We start from the raw sequence: 12,748 nt of genomic DNA, 5'->3' as shown, positions 1-12,748 counted from the left end.
TTCAATTAAAAAAATATGAAGTGCTAAATAAACTTGAGAGTTTCATTATTAATGATATGAAAATACATTACCGTTTAATTTTGCAAAATTAACACCCAAAATTAATTGAACAGCATTTATTAATATGTCAATAAATTTTACATGAATTCTCCCCACTGGTCATGTTTCTTATGAATGTCTGAGAGGGGTCCAATATATAAGCATTGCTCACTGGTAGATGATTTGCACCTGGTATATATGCTAAATTTCCATCCTGTGGCATGATTCTAGCTGGGAACCATAATTCTGCAGCCTTTGTTGCAGCTGAGGTATGTGGGAATTGCTCTTTTCCATGTTGCGCAAACCCGTTGTGAAAGCAGAGTGCCATCAGCACTGCCTATTCATCTCTCTCGAGAATTATAGTTTTTAACCCTCTTTGGCTTTGGCCAGAGAAAGAAGCCAATGAAAGAAGCATGTTGACTTTGCCTGCTGCCTCCAGGGCCACCTTATCCCACTGGGCTGTGAAATCAGCATTCCTGTGATGACTATCTCCTTTGTACCATTCTTTGCCTAAACATTCTTTTCAAAAGTGAATTTCAGAGAGAATAGATAAAAACAACTTTTTTTTTCTTTTTCTTTTAGGGTTAATCTGCCTAACTGAAGACTTTTACTGAAGAAAGTTTAGCTAACAACATACAAGTATTCATGTCTCAAGGACCCAGAGAAAGGTGAGTTGGAAACAGTAATGGCCTGAGAGAGCTGGTGGGTTAAGAACATGGACTCTGACAACCTGGGCTCTTATTCTGTCTTGACTACCTTTTTGCTGAGTGACCTTAGGTAAGTTAGTCAGCTGTCCGAGGATTAAAGGAGGCAATCAGTTCTGTTAGAATCTACACTGGTAGGAGCAGAAATCTTTGCTTTGTCCCTCAAATGTACTCCAAATGCCTAGAGAAGTTCCCTGCACATAGTAGGTGCTCAGTTGATGTTTCTTGAATGAATAGCTTCCTCCCAGAGTGACAGAAAATGCCTAGGCTTTTCTCTAAGTTTCTTCAAAGTGTTTCTCCACATTCTCTGAAGGTGCTGCTTCACTGGAATGTTGTTACTGTTCTCCAACAGTTAACTGACCCCAGCATTTTGTTTATTAAGCCAGACAGAAACTAGCAACTCAGTTAAGAGTCTAAACACTCGGTGGACTTTCCCACCATCTGAAGTGTTTATGGACTTACTTGAACTAAAGTAGATGCAACAATTTGAAACTTCAACCAAGTTTAGTCCTTTTATTTTAAATTTTACTGTTTACAAAACAAGATATTTTATGGATGTAATTTATACATCGAATAGAAGAGGGTTATTCCCAATATTATCTTTATCTTCTAGACATAAATAACAAACAACTCCAGTAATCAAAATTTACTATAATTGTAATAGATTTTGACAGAGTTTATGTATTGTATGCAGTGCTAACAATGCTGACTTCCAAGGACAGAGGCCAGGATTTCTAGTTTGGCTTTGTTAAATGGAAAAAAAATTTACTACTGTATTTGTAGTTTGTACTACATTCAAGAGATTAATTTTTATCAATAAAATTGTTTATACCGGCTTCTAATCAGAAAACTGAAATTATCTGTGGCAATGTAACCACTAACAACTTATATACTATGAAAATATTTCAATAATTAATGCATGCTCCATTGAGAGTAATTGACAGGAGGTCATAAACGTAATGGGCCATCTGTGTTTGATTTGTACATGAAAATGCTTAAAGGGATAGGCAGGTAGTTCAAGCTTCTCTGACAAAAAAGATTTGTTCCAGTTTCTCCAAGTAGCACAGCCATTTACTATAGGGTGTTTTTCTCTTTCCTTCTTTTTTCTTAAAGTCTTTTCCAGATTGCTACTTGAGCTCTGCATTTCTCACCGCTTCTCATTCTGATGCAACAATCTCTTTTAGAGTTTTGATGCGTATGTGGATCACAGCCATCCTCAGCAATCATACTTGGCTCTCCTAACCATTTCAATAGCAACTTAAAAGCCACACATGTGATTAAAAAAGTATCAGAGGCTCACTCCAATGCTATGACTTATCATTCATTCTGCTCACTCTGATCACTTTAAAAATTTATTTTGCAAATTTGTCTTCTTCTGTCAGTAAACAAACAACCCTTCTTATATCTGTTAAAGAGTAATAGGACCATTAGGAATCTCAGTAAGATTTCTGTAATTCACTCCTTTTGGAGTGGACCAGAATTGTCCTATTTCTGGAACTAAAATGGTCTTGGTGGACATCAGAAGAGGTTCTAGAATTTTCTGGGTAAGGAAACCAAAGAGCATGAATAATTGCCTAGAACATTGTCCTGAGATCCAGACCCAATTCACACAAAAACACATAGTCAACTGGAATTTACTAACCATTTATCATCTGCCAGATAATGTGCTAAACAATGATTACGTTGAACTAAACGAACAGGGTGGTGGGGTGGTGGTGGTGGCATGAATTGGGAGGTTGGGATTGACATATATACACTAATATGCATAAAATAGATAACTAATAAGAACCTGCTGTAGAGCACAGGGAACTCCACTTCTCTGTACAGTAGAAACTAACACAACATTGCAAAACAACTATACCCCAATTAAAAAAGAAAAATACATATCATTTTAACCTTTTTAAAATAAAATAATAAATAAATAAATAAATAAACCAACAAAGTCGCTACCCTCAGAAATCTCACATTCTAGTAAATGCAACTTCTTCCTTTGATATCTTATAGGCACCATAAACTCTATACCTAGAAAACTAAATGTGTTATCTCTCCTGACCACCCCACCCCTTTCTTTCTGTATTGCCTATTTTGGGAAAATGTGCCACTATCTACCCAGTTACCCAAGGCAAGAACCTACGATTCTCCTAGATTCTTCCCTTCCTCTTTCTCCTTCACCAGAACAATTCACAATTTCTGTCAATACTAGCTCCTGACCACTGCTTGACTCTGCTTCTGTCTCACCATCCCTATAGCAATACCCTCAATTCACTTCTTAATACTTTTCGTCTGAAACATCGCAACAGTCTCCAAAATTACATTCTTTCCATCTATATTTCATACTATTTCCAGAATGATATTTTAAACATTAAAATGCTAATACAATGATGTCATTTCCCTGTAAAAATCCTTGCGGTAAGAGCTTCAATTGTCTTGAAGACGAAACCCAAACTTCTTAACATGGCAGAAAGGAAAACTTCTGCTAACGTGCACTGGGCCTGATTCTACAGGACCTCTTCTTGCCATCTGTCCTGCTCTTTAGTCACACAGAAGTGTATTCCCTGAGCACATCGTGATACCTCAGTGTCTTTGAACATGCAGTTTCCTCTCCGTGGAATCCTTGGAATTCTTTTTTTTTTAACAACTTTGTTGGAGAATAATTGCTTTACAATGTTGTGTTAGTTTCTGCTGTATAACAAAGTGAATCAACTATACATATACATATATTCCCATATCTCCTCCCTCTTGAGTCTCCCTCCAACCCTCCCTATCCTACCCCTCTAGGTGGTCACAAAGCACCCAGCTGATCTCCCTGTGCTATGCGGCTGCTTCCCACTAGCTATCTATTTTACATTTGGTAGTATATATTATATAAGTCCATGCCACTCTCTCACTTCGTCCCATCTTACCCTTCCCCCTCCCCGTGTCCTTAAGTCCACTCTGTACGTCTGTGTCTTTATTCCTGTCCTGCCCCTAGGTTCTTCAGAACCATTTTATTTACTTAGATTCCATATATATGTGTTAGCATACAGTATTTGTTTTCTCTTTCTGACTTACTTCACTCTGTATGACAGACTCCAGGTCCATCCACCTCAATACAAATAACTCAATTTTGTTTCTTTTTATGGCTGAGTAATATTTCATTGTATATATGTGCCACATCTTCCTGACCCATTCATCTGCCGATGGACACTTAGGTTGCTTCCATGTCCTGGTTATTGTAAATAGAGCTGCAATGAACATTGTGGTACATGACTCTTTTTGAATTATGGTTTTCTCAGGGTATATGCCCAGTAGTGGGATTGCTGGGTCGTATGGTACTTCTATTTGTAGTTTTTTAAGGAACCTCCATACTGTTCTCCATAGTGGCTGTATCAATTTATATTCCCACCAACAGTGCAAGAGTGTTCCTTTTCTCCACACCCTCTCCAGCATTTATTGTTCGTAGATTTTTTGATGATGGCCATTTTGACAAGTGTGAGGTAATACCTCATTGTAGTTTTGATTTGCATTTCTCTAATGATGAGTGATGTTGAGCATTCTTTCATGTCTTTGTTGGCAATCTGTATATCTTCTTGGGAGAAAGATGTCTATTTAGGTCGTCCACCCATTTTTGGATTAGATTGTCTGTTTTTTTGATATTGAATTGCAATGAGCTGCTTGTAAATTTTGGAGGTTAATCCTTTGTTAGTTGCTTCATTTGCAAATATTTTCTCCCATTCTGAGGGTGGTCTTTTCATCTTGTTTATGGCTTCCTTTGCTGTGCAAAAGCTTTTAAGTTTCATTAGATCCCATTTGTTTATTTTTGTTTTTATTTCTATTTCTCTAGCAGGTGGGTCAAAAAGGATCTTGCTGTGATTTATGTCACAGAGTGTTCTGCCTATGTTTTCCTCTAAGAATTTTATAGTATCTGGCTTTACATTTAGGTCTTTAATCCATTTTGAGTTTATTTTTGTGTATGGTGTTAGGGAGTGTTCTAACTTCATTCTTTTACATGTAGCTGTCTAGTTTTCCCAGCACCACTTATTAAAGAGGCTGTCTTTTCTCCATTGTATATTCTTGCCTCCTTTATCAAAAATAAGGTGACCATATGTGAGTGGGTTTATCTCTGAGCTTTCTATCCTGTTCCATTGATCAATATTTCTGTTTTTGTGCCAGTACCATACTGTTTGATTACAGTAGCTATAGTAGTATAGTCTGAAGTCAGGGAACCTGATTCCTCCAGCTCCGTTTTTCTTTCTCAAAATTGCTTTGGCTATTCGAGGTCTTTTGTGTTTCCATACAAATTGTGTTCTGACTCTGTGAAAAATGCCGTTGGTAGTTTGATAGGGATTGCATCAAATCTGTAGATTACTTTGGGTAGTATAGTCATTTTCACAATGTTGATTCTTCCAATCGGAGAACATGGTATATATCTCTCCATCTGCTTGTATCATCATTAATTTATTTCATCATTGTCTTATAGTTTTCTGCATACAGGTCTTTTGTCTCCTTAGGTAGGTTTATTCCTAGGTATTTAATTCTTTTGGCTGCAGTGGTAAATGGGAGTGTTTCCTTGATTTCTCTTTCAGATTTTTCATCATTAGTGTATAGGAATGCAAGAGATTTCTGTGCATTAATTTCATATCCTGCTACTCTACCAAATTCGTTGATTAGCTCTAGTAGTTTTTTGGTAGCATCTTTAGGATTCTCTATGTATTGTATCATGTCATCTGCAAACAGTGACAGCTTTACTTCTTCTTTTCTGATTTGGATTCCTTTTATTTGTTTTTCTTCTCTGATTGCTGTGGCTAAAACTTCCAGAACTATGTTGAATAATAGTGGTGAGAGTGGACAACCTTGTCTTGCTCCTATTCTTAGTGGAAATGGTTTCAATTCTTCACTGTTGAGAATGATATTGGCTGTGGGTTTGTCATGTACGGCCTTTATTATGTTGAGGTAAGTTCCCTCTATGCCTAGTTTCTTGAGGGTTTTTATCATAAATGGGTGTTGAATTTTGTTGAAAGCTTTTTCTGCATCAATTGAGATGATCATATGTTTTTTCTCCTTCAATTTGTTAATATGGTGTATCACGTTGATTGATTTGCGTATATTGAGGAATCCTTGCGTTCCTGGAATAAACCCCACTTGATCATGGTGTATGATCCTTTTAATGTGCTGTTGGATTCTGTTTGCTAGTATTTTGTTGAGGATTTTTGCATCTATGTTCATCAGTGTTATTGGCCTGTAGTTTTCGTTCTTTGTGACATCTTTGCCTGGTTTTGGTATCAGGGTGATGGTGGCCTCGTAGAATGAGATTGGGAGTGTTCCTCCCTCTGCTATATTTTGGAAGAGTTTGAGAAGGATAGGTGTTAGCTCTTCTCTAAATGTTTGATAGAATTCGCCTGTGAAGCCATCTGGTCCTGGGCTTTTGTTTGTTGGGAGATTTTAAATCACAGTTTCAATTTCAGTGCATGTGATTGGTCTGTTCATATTTTCTATTTCTTCCTGATTCAGTCTTGGCAGGTTGTGCCTTTCTAAGAATTTGTCCATTTCTTCCAGGTTTTCCATTTTATTGGCTTAGAGTTGCTTGTAGTAATCTCTCATGATCTTTTGTACTTCTGCAGTGTCAGTTGTTACTTCTCCTTTTTCATTTCTAATTCTATTGATTTGAGTCTTCTCCCTTTTTTTCTTGATGAGCCTGGCTAATTGTTTATCAATTTTGTTTATCTTCTCAAGAACCAGCTTTTAGTTTTATTGATCTTTGCTCTTGTTTCCTTCATTTCTTTTTCATTTATTTTGTATTTGATCTTTATGATTTCCTTCCTTCTGCCAACTTTGGGGATTTTTTGTTCTTCTTTCTCTAATTGCTTTAGGTGCAAGGTTATTTTGTTTTTTCGAAATGTTTCCTGTTTCTTAAGGTAGGATTTTATTGCTATAAAATTCCCTCTTAGAACTGCTTGTGCTGCATCCCATAGGTTTTGGGTCATTGTGTTTCATTGTCATTTGTTTCTAGGTATTTTTTGATTTCCTATTTGATTTCTTCAGTGATCTCTTGGTTATTTAGTAGTGTATTATTTAACCTCCATGTGTTTGTACTTTTTGCAGATTTTTTCCTGTTATTGATATCTAGTCTCATAGCATTGTGCTCAGAAAAGATACTTGATATGATTTTAGTTTTCTTATATTTACCAAGGCTTGATTTGTGACCCAAGATATGATCTATCCTGGAGAATGTTCCATGAGCACTTGAGAAGAAAGTGCTTTCAGTTGTTTTTGGATGGAATGTCCTATAAATATCAATTAAGTCCATTTTGTTTAATGTATCATTTAAAGCTTGTGTTTCCTTATTTATTTTCATTTTGGATGATCTGTCCATTGGTGAAAGTCGGGTGTTAAAGTCCCCTACTACGATTGTGTTACTGTCGATTTCCCCTCTTATGGCTGTTAGCATTTGCCTTATGAATTGAGGTGCTCCTATGTTGGGTGCATAAATATTTACAATTGTTATATCTTCTTCTTGGATTGATCCCTTGATCATCATGTAGTGTCCTTCTTTGTCTCTTGTAATAATCTTTATTTTAAAGTCTATTTTGTCTGATATGAGAATGGTTATTCCAGCTTTCTTTTGATTTCCATTTGCATGGAATATATTTTTCCATCCCTCATTTTCAGTCTGTATGTGTCCCTAGGTCTGAAATGGGTCTCTTGTAGACAGCATATATACAAGTCTTGTTTTTGTGTCCATTCAGCCAGTTTTTTCTGCATTTTCTCGATTTTCTGCATTTCCTCGGTTATCAGTGGCCTTTTTGTGGGAAAATTCCTGGTTCCTTCTATGGCACCATGGCTCAGATCTGTGTCCCTGCCTCAGGTGGCCACCAGTCCCTGTATGTGGCATATTTGTTGAATAGGAGGTGTTGAAAGACATTCACCATTTGCCCAGCATGCGAAGTCTGGTCCAAGACATGACAGTTTAAGGGCAGTTCTCATGAGTCATTGTCTTTAAGTGGGGTTGGCAACAATGTGGTTACTCTGTTTTTTCTTCCATCCTGTTATTTATTTAGAACCTCTTCTTCTCTTTTGGAAATGATTTCTTTCATTTGGACATGATTCAATATTTCAGCAGGTAGACCCTATTCTTCTCTTTTCCAGGCTAATGTTTCTTAAATGTTTTTCATTTTTAAATACTTCTTCATATTCAGTTATGTCAGTTCTTATAGCACTTATTTACAAATATATGGCTTTTAATAGCCTTCACCTGTGCTTTTCATGTTTTCCAAAAGCCTCTGATAAAGGTACAAGAAACAAATTCATTTTGTTGTAACTTTTGTATATTTTTTCTATCCATAGTTTAATTTTTTAAGTTTACACTTAAAACTTCTTAAGTTATCACTTAAGTGATATGAAAAACTAGCCAAATATCTCAATGCTATCTATGTAAAAACCTATGCTTTTGACCCACCTCCTAGAGAAATGGAAATAAATACAAAAATAAACAAATGGGATCTAATGAAACTTAAAAGCTTTTGCACAGCAAAGGAAGCCATAAACAAGATGAAAAGGCAACCCTCAGAATGGGAGAAAATATTTGCAAATGAAGCAACTGACAAAGGATTAATCTCCAAAATATACAAGCAGCTCATGTAGCTCCATATCAAAAAAACAAACAACCCAATCCAAAAATGGGTAGAAGACCTAAATAGACATTTCTCCAAAGAAGATATACAGGTTGCCAACAAACATATGAAAGGATGTTCAACTTACTAATCTTTAGAGAAATGCAAATCAAAACCACAATGCAGTATCACCTCACACCAGTTAGAATGGCCATCATCAAAAAATCTAGAAACAATAAATGCTGGAGAGGGTGTGGAGAAAAGGGAACACTCTTGCACTGCTGGTGGGAATGTGAATTGGTTCAGCCACTATGGAGAACAGTATGGAGGTTCCTTAAAAAACTACAAATAAAACTACCACACGACCGAGCAATCCTACTACTGGGCATATACCCTGAGAAAACCAAAATTCAAAAAGAGTCATGTACCAAAATGTTCATCACAGCTCTATTTACAATAGCCCGGAGATGGAAACAACCTAAGTGCCCATCATCGGATGAATGGATAAAGAAGATGTGGCACATATATACAATGGAATATTACTCAGCCATAAAAAGAAACGAAATTGAGCTATTTGTAATGAGGTGGATAGACCTAGAGTCTGTCATACAGAGTGAAGTACGTCAGAAAGAAAAAGACAAATACCGTATGCTAACACATATATATGGAATTTAAGAAAAAAAAATGTCATAAAGAACCTAGGGGTAAGACAGGAATAAAGACACAGACCTACTGGAGAACGGACTTGAGGATATGGGGAGGGGGAAGGGTGAGCTGTGACAGGGTGAGAGAGTGGCATGGACATATATACACTAACAAACGTAAGGTAGATAGCTAGTGGGAAGCAGCCGCATGGCACAGGGATATCGGCTCGGTGCTTTGTGACCACCTGGAGGGCTGGGATAGGGAGGGTGGGAGGGAGGGAGACGCAAGAGGGAAGAGATATGGGAACATATGTATATGTATAACTGACTCAGTTTGTTATAAAGCAGAAACTAACACACCATTATAAAGCAATTATACCCCAATAAAGATGTTAGAAAAAAACAAAAAAACATAAAACACAATGTGGTATCACCTCACACCAGTCAGAATGGCCATCATCAAAAAATCTACAAACAATAAATGCTGGAGAGGTTGTGGAGAAAAGGCAACCCTCTTGCACAGTTGGTGGGAATGTAAACTGATACAGCCACTATGGAGAACAATATGGCGTTTCCTTAAAAAACCAAAAATAGTACTACCATATGACTCAGCAATCCCATTACTGGGCGTATACCCTGAGAAAACCATAATTCAAAAAGAGTCATGTACCACAATGTTCATTGCATCACTATTTACAATAGCCAGGACATGGAATCTACCTAAGTGTTCATCGACAGATGAATGGATAAAGAAGATGTGGCACATACATACAATGGAATGTTACTCAGCCATAAAAAGAAATGAAATTGAGTTATCTGTAGTGAGGTTGATGGACCTAAAGACTGTCATACAGAGTGAAGTAAGTCAGAAAGAGAAAAACAAATACCGTATGCTAACATTTATATATGGAATCTAAAAAAAAAAAAAAATGGTTCTGAAGAATCTAAGGGCAGGACAGGAACCAAGACACAGACATAGAGAATGGACTTGAGGACATGGGGAGGGGGAATGGTAAGCTGGGACCAAGTGAGAGAGTGGCATGGACATATATACACTACCAAATGTAAAATAGCTAGCGGAAAGCAGCCACATAGCACAGGGAGATCAGCTGGGTACTTTGTGACCACCTAGAGAGGAGGGTTAGGGATGGTGGGAGGGAGACACAAGAGGGAGGGGATACGGGGATATATGTATACATATAGCTGATTCACTTTGTTATACAGCAGAAACTATCACAACATTGTAAATACTCCAAAAAGATGTTTTAAAAAACCCCAAAACCTATGCTTTCTCCATGTTTAGTATACAGCACTTCTATGTGTAGCTAATTCTTATCATTACACTTTTAAAAAATTAAAAAAATAGAAATGGTCTATTTTTATTGGTATTACATTGGATTCATAGATCATTGTAGAATAATTGTTTTACCATTTAGGTCTTTCTATAGGTTTTATTTTAAATGTCTGGGATTGTTTGTTTGGTTTTGTTTAATTATGTCCTTTTTTTTTTAAATTAATTTTTATTGGCTATCCTAATTTTTGAAGAAAAGTTCATCAGTTCCACTGTGGCATTCTACATAATGCCAACTGACCAAATAAAAAAAAATATCACTACCACCCAATTATTAATGTATTTGACATTGTAAAGATATAATATGTTTTTTTAAGATAAATTTTAATTTTTTTCAGATTTTAAATACTTCTTCTCAAGAGGCGCAGCCCGTCTTTCTCTCCTGTAGAAGTGAAGGAAGCACCAGTTACCCTTCTGATTTTAATCAGAAAATATAAATGTAAAATATGAATTCGATAAAAATGTAAGCTTGGCTTTTACTATTTCCTGAACATGTGCTCATTATCTTTTAATAAATAAAGTGTACTTTAAGGGTGATAAGAAGAAGGAGAACTTTAAAAATTGTTAATGAATGTGGTGAACATAGGTAGTGAAGCAAAGGCGTAGTTTAAGATAAATCCCAGTAATACCAGGAAGAAAATACAGTCAGTGGTTAAGGAATCTACGTTTGTGGTTGTTTTAAAGGTGGCTGAGTGTGCCGTACTCTGCAGAAGTGACTAGAAGGGGACAGAGGACTGTGACATGGGTCACTTTTGTTTCTCTTTGTGCTCCAAGCTTAGAAGGTTGATTTTGCCTTCAACATATTGGAATAGTGGTTCTTGATTCATCCTAATGATTAGAAGAATTTTAATGTATTTTTCTGTATATCCAAACACTAAAAAAACAATATTAGACAGCTAGTCCTTGCCACCCAGATGTTCAGAGTTCAAAGCAAATAACAACATGACAGGCCAGAGGCAACTGAGCCATCTATCAAACAAATGCATGGCCTGATGAGACAGCAGATTAAAAGGCTTAACTGAGGCTAGTTTCAGCTGGTGGAGATAAGTGCCCAACTGTGTTTTCCACCAAAATGCAGTTTTTTCTATTGTTTTTGATACTATAAAAGCAATGTATACTCATTATAGAGAAAAATTAGAGTATACAAAGCAAAACTAAGAGCACCCCCAAAATGAATTTTCCCTTTCATCACAAATCAGCCATTGTGATTGCACTGCTATATATTCTTGTAAGTAAATAAAATTGCATCTTATTCTACATAATATGTTGTAACCAGCTTTTTCCATTTAATGTAGCATCAAATACATCCTTATCACTAGACTTATTTCCTTAGAATCATTTTTATGGCTTCAAGTTATTCCATTTCTGGATTTGCTAATGCATATTTAAACAATTTGCATTTATGACACGATCTGGTGGTTTCTAACTTTTCTCTATTTGAAGATATTGCTTTAAAATATGTAGAGTAAGATGTTGATTGGTGTAATCATCTCAAAGGTTTATGTGCTAGAATAAGAAACTATTGTTTGTCAAGAAAGCATATTACATGCTGCAAATCAGTTCATCACCTTAAAAAAATTAAAACATATGGAAAACTGAGAATAAGATATAAACATCAAGTTAGCTTGACTCTTTATTTTAAAAATTTGGATGTTATGTTTTATAAACAAACCAGTCCAGTGTTTGAGAGTGATGGTAAAAAAGTTTGGAAGGCGAGGTGGAGATTTTAAGGATATTAGGATAAGAGTGGGCTTTACGTGTACATATATCCCCTTTTTTGGATGTCCTTCTCATTTAAGTCACCACAAAGCCTTGAGTAGAGTTCCCTGTGCTATACAGTAAGTTCTTATTAGTTATCTATTTTATACATAGTATCAATAGTGTATATATAGCTGATTCACTTTGCTGTATGGTATAAACAAACACAATATTGTAAAGCAACTATACTCCAATTAAAAAAAAAAAAAGAGTGGGCTTTAAATGCAAACAGCTGATTGAATTATAGCTTTCTGACTGGGTCTGGTCACAGACCTCTGTGTGTAGGTGAGAATACCTAACACTATACTTGGTACCCTGTAGGCCCAGGAGAGTTGATACTCATCTAAATGAGATGGAAGAACTAGGGTCTCAGAACATGCAGAAGAGGAATGTAGACAGTGGAGGGCAAGATGGTAAGAATGTGAAGGAAATACTCAAATGACTCTTTGCGCCTGAGAAGTGGGGAGAACTTGGTGATGGAATGAGGAGAGAGAAAATGCCACCAAGTCCCATACTGCAACAGAACAGAAAGATGTGATGATAATGAGGAGGACAGCAGCTAATATATGACATTTACAATAATAATGATAACAGCAGCTCATACTTACATAGTAGTCACTATATGCCAAACAACAAGGTCTGTAAGCACTTTAAGTACTTATA

At 36.3% G+C, this 12,748-nt stretch overlaps 1 long non-coding RNA gene across 2 annotated transcripts in view; it reads left to right on the top strand.

Annotated features, from left to right (window-relative positions):
• LOC113607643 (uncharacterized) overlaps positions 1 to 12,211 on the top strand; it is a 44,594-nt gene extending 32,383 nt beyond the window's left edge. For both annotated transcript variants that reach the window (XR_003428011.1, XR_003428010.1), the window contains 2 exons: positions 622 to 707; positions 10,645 to 12,211. This is a non-coding gene — a long non-coding RNA (uncharacterized LOC113607643). The remainder of the gene's footprint in view (positions 1 to 621; positions 708 to 10,644) is intronic.
• Positions 12,212 to 12,748: the final 537 nt, after the last annotated feature.

This window comes from Aethalodelphis obliquidens, unplaced genomic scaffold, assembly GCF_003676395.1.
Source record: "Aethalodelphis obliquidens isolate GAN/ISIS:26980383/991018 unplaced genomic scaffold, ASM367639v1 scaffold49, whole genome shotgun sequence".
Lineage (NCBI taxonomy): Eukaryota > Metazoa > Chordata > Mammalia > Artiodactyla > Delphinidae > Aethalodelphis > Aethalodelphis obliquidens.
Note: the sequence above shows the minus strand (reverse complement) of the source record. Positions and strands in the feature narration are given on the sequence as shown.